Raw genomic sequence first — 4,691 nt, 5'->3', positions numbered from 1 at the left:
TTTTCTATCTGCACGTTGATGGTAATTCCCCAAATTAATATTCTGATTTTAATTATTTGTGTCTTCTTTTTCTATTTGTCCAGCTAAAGGTTTGTTACTCTTTTTTAACGTTTCAAAGAATCAACTCTTGGTGTTACTGATTCTTCTTTGTTCTGTGTTTTGTTTATCTGTGCTCTAATCTTCATTATTTCCTTTCTTCTGTTAGCTTTGGGTTAAGTTTGTTCTTTTTTAGTTCCTTAAGATGTAAAGTTGGATTATCAATTTGAAATTTTTCTTTTAATGTATATGTTTATTACTATAAATTTTCCTCTATGCACTGCTATCATTACATCCCATAAATTTTGGTAAGTTGTGTTTTCGTTTTTATTTGTCTCAAAGTATTTTCTGTTTTCCTCTATGACCCCATGGTTATTTCAAAGTATGGTGTTTATTGGGGCACCTGGCTGGCTCAGTTGGTTAAGCATCCAATTCTTGATTTTGGGTTGGGTCAGGGTTATGAGATCGAGCCTCACATAGGGCTCTGCACTGGGCGTGGAGCCTGCTTAGATTCTCTCCCCCACCCTGCCCCCACTTTCATGTGTATGTGCTCTCTCTCTAAAAAAAAAAAAAAAAAGGATTAAAAGTATATCATTTAATTTACAAAAATTTAAGGATGTTTCTAGTTGTATTCCCTTTATTGATTTATAGATTAATCTCACTGTGGTCGGAGAACATTCTCATGATTTAAATAACTTTAGTTATCTTGATATCTGCTTAAGAGCCCAACATATGGTAAATTTTGATAAACATTCCATGTGTACTTAAATAAAACTGTATTCAGTTTTCATATTTTCTTAAATTGTTATGTCTACTGATTTTGTGTTTTCCAAGTTTATATCTTTACTGATGTTCTGAGTATTCTAATAATGACAGAGAGGAAGTGTTGGAAATATCCATTAAGTCTGTAAATTTGTTCTTTCAGTTATACCTAAATTATATCTTCTATTATCCAATTGGCTATGGTATTAAATGCATGCACATTTAGAATTGTTATTCATATCCATTATGTATTAATAGATTTATCAAATAAAATATGTTCTCTGGGTCCAATTAATAATTTAATTCGTATCTGGTTTTAGTATAGTTACACCTTTCTTACTCATATTTCCACGCTATAGTCTTTTGAAAAATTTTCCTCCTTTCAGAGTTCTTATGTTTAGTGCCTCTTATGCATCTATTTGACAGACTTGTAGCAGTTACTGTCTGCTGCTGAGGTTTCCACTAGAGATGCAAGAAAAAATGTGCCCTCGTACTTTCTGTCTGTCTGATTGTGGCAGTCAATGGGGCAATACAGGGAAAAAAATACAATAAAATAAAAAATGAAAGTGTGCCTCTTATGAGCAATCTAGTTTATTTTTTTAAAAACGTTGGGCAATTTTTTGGGGGGTGTCTGGGTAGCTCAGTTGATTAAGTGTCCAACTCTTGATTTAGGCTAAGGTCCTGATCTCAGGGTCTTGTTAGTTATACACTTCTTATACTGGGTTTTGTTTGTTTGCTATTATTTTAGAGACTATAATAGGCATTCTGGATTCATTGAAGTTTGACAGAAATAACTACTACCTTACTTCCATGTATGTATTTTTCATTTCTTTCTTTTCTCCTTCTGTATGTCAGTCTGAATATTTTTTTTTACCCACCTACCTATAGTCTACATTTTTTTCCTTCTGCTTTATCTAATCTCTTGTTAAACCAAAATAAGAATTTTAAATTCCCACTGCTGGATTTTGTTTTTCTAGAAACAGGAACTCTAGTACAGGGAAGAAACAAATGAGTTTATCTTAGAGTAATCATTCTCTGTTAAAATTCTTCAAGTTGTTACCTGTTCTTCTGAACTATTAATGACAATAATTTGAAGGTCTATCTACTAATGCTCTAATCTGTCCCAACAATGGTCTATTTCTCTTGTATATTTTTCTTCTTGCCTTTTCATTCTTTCCCTCTCATATGGGCTTGTCTAGTGGCATATCTGTTAATTTTATATTGAATAATGGACATTTTAAATAAAGAATTATAGTGTTCCTACATAATACTGTTTTCATCAAGAAACAATTTATATCACAGGTCATTCCATTATACCACCTACCTTTATTCTTTATGTTTTTGTGTTTTATAAAATTACAGGTTATATCTCTTTATCATTTAATCATATGGTAATTTCTGTCTTTTAGTGTTGCTTTTGAGCAATCAGTTGTCAAATTATTTGTAAATTTAACCAAAGTATTCTCTTTGGTTATTTCTTTTTCAATTAATGGTGCTTTTTCTTAATAAACATCTGTTTACTTATAAAAGTATGGGAGAAGTGATTTATTTAAAAATAAAGTAGCAAGTATAAGCCTAGTTGTTATAAAACTAATCACATCAGAAGGTAGTTAAGATTACATAATACATGAAGATATGTATAATCATCTTATCACATAATAAACACTGTATGTGTTCATCATATTAGGGAATATTGATACTATCAATGTTATTATTTCTGCAGCTAGCAGGAATGTAGTCAGAAGAGCAGGCTTCTTTATATTTTCTACTTTCATGTTTTTTAGAGCCCATCTCTAGCATTCACACTTCGATGAAAACATGGATCCAGACCACAGGTAATAGAAAATAGAGGAGAAATTCTACACATCATATTCTGGACCAGACTCATGAAGTTATTATGTTTAAAAGAGCATAACTGTAAGATCAAAAACATGTGGCAATGACAATTCTCATTTGGCACACTGTCTTAATCAATATTAGTAGCTTAACTTTTTAGAGGTCTCTCTTGTTTCTTTCCTGCATGTTTCTCTCTCTTTCAATATTTTTCACCTCTTTTCTTGAATCTCACGCTGCCTCTTTGGCTGGTGAGATTCCAGAGTAATAACTTCTAATCTCCTGGGTAGAAGTTTCAGCACTCTGGAAATCTAGTGGGGGAAGACTGTGAATATATTAAAAATATTGTTCTTTATCCTCTTAATGATATCTTGTTTCTCCTCTCATGCTCAGTAGATGACCTTACATTCTATTTTCCAGGAAGATAGAAAATCTTAGATATAAATATACTTTCATATTACTAATAAAATAACTTGAAACATTCTTGAATTTTATATCCATTCTACATTCTTTTAATTCAAATCACTATAGAAAACTCAAGGCTCCTACTTTAAAGGCCAGTTCCTCACATATCCCCTATAAACAACACTTTCATCAGTTATCCTTTCTTTTTCTTATATACCAATCTTGTCCCCACCAACTAGGTACTCTCATAAGACAACATGTGGTGAAAAGTTATCTAACACTGAGATGGTGTTTTTCATCTTTTCTTATGTCTTCCGTGCAGTTATTTTAATAGGAAGTTATCATAGAGTGTATCAAGAAAGGCTGTCTTGCTGCTATTTTAATCAAGGGACACATTATATATTCTTTGTTTATGTCTATGACATTTTAAAAATATTGGTCCTTGGGTTTCTCGATAAATCCATATTTTATATACAATTTTTAAATATTTCATTAGCATTAGACTGCTGCATGTATAAATATATTAAATTAAATAGATTGTTTTTCTCAGCTTGATCATATATCAAAATTTTATTTTTGAGAGCTACCAACCTTCATGAATAATCTTTATAGTATTCGTGCTATGAAGCAAGGGCACTCATATATTTTCTATCAAAATTTACCTTAGTAAAATTTTAGAATATGACCAGTATTCTCTTTCTTGCCACCTGATAACATAGTTGCTGTTTCTGAGAGCTCCCATCTTTTTGCTTGTTTTTCCCAAACTTCGTATATATTATGTGAACTGTATAATTTTCCTTACATAATTTTCCAGTTTTCCTACGTGCAGCTTCTGAGTAAAATGTAGGAAAGGTTGCAATTAGTGATTAACATGTTAAATAGGAAACATATGGTCAAAATAGGTGAAAGAATGGACAATTTCAACAGAGAACTAGATTCTATAAAACATAACTCAATGACGAAGAATGAAATAATCAAAATGGTAGAGTAGAAAACCCCAGCCACCATCCCCCTACAGAAACAATTAGACAGCTGTCCATGAACAAAAATAGTTCTGAGAGAGCTGAGTCCACTTAAAAAGTTTAATAACACAGTAAAGCAAAACACCTGAAAATAAGTTCACAAAGGTAGGAAGAACAGTTTCGTTTGCCTGCATCATCTCATGGCCCCAGGCAGCTCTCTGTCTCACCAAAGAGAACTTCCTAAACTAAGAGAGCTTCCGTCACCAGGAAAAAGGGAGCAAAATGAGTCATCAGTTTCCCCAACTTTTCAGTGCTCTGAACAAAGTATCTGCTTTGGTCCCAACCCTCCCAGATACCAGTAAAACTGAGACAACTGGAAACAAGAAATAAACATGGGAGCAAACAGTATTAGCCACATGACAGAAGTGACAAAGGTACCCAATAGCCTGTACTGAAGAGGACCCCAGCAACCTTTGCCAGTTGAGGAGCTCAACAGCCCTTGTGGGTGCTTGGAACACCCCCAACTTTCATCACTGAGGACCTCTTCATAGACCCGACTGACCCACAGAGGACCCCCCCATGGCTTTCTCCACTGAGGAAACCAACAGCCAACACAGCCACCATGGATCCTTCGCAGATTTTGCTTTGAGGTTTTTTACCACAGACCTTCCTGTTTGCAGACACCAGCTGCCC

General features: G+C 33.6%; 1 non-coding gene across 1 annotated transcript; it reads left to right on the top strand.

Annotated features, from left to right (window-relative positions):
• The first annotated feature begins 1,207 nt into the window (after positions 1-1,207).
• Positions 1,208-1,335, top strand: LOC114215117 (small nucleolar RNA SNORA31). Its single transcript, XR_003610542.1, has one exon. It is a non-coding gene; the product is annotated as a small nucleolar RNA SNORA31 (small nucleolar RNA).
• Positions 1,336-4,691: the final 3,356 nt, after the last annotated feature.

This window comes from Eumetopias jubatus, unplaced genomic scaffold (genome assembly GCF_037043125.1).
Source record: "Eumetopias jubatus isolate StellerSeaLion01/CBP00866 unplaced genomic scaffold, mEumJub1_p1.0 scaffold_8, whole genome shotgun sequence".
Lineage (NCBI taxonomy): Eukaryota > Metazoa > Chordata > Mammalia > Carnivora > Otariidae > Eumetopias > Eumetopias jubatus.
Note: the sequence above shows the minus strand (reverse complement) of the source record. Positions and strands in the feature narration are given on the sequence as shown.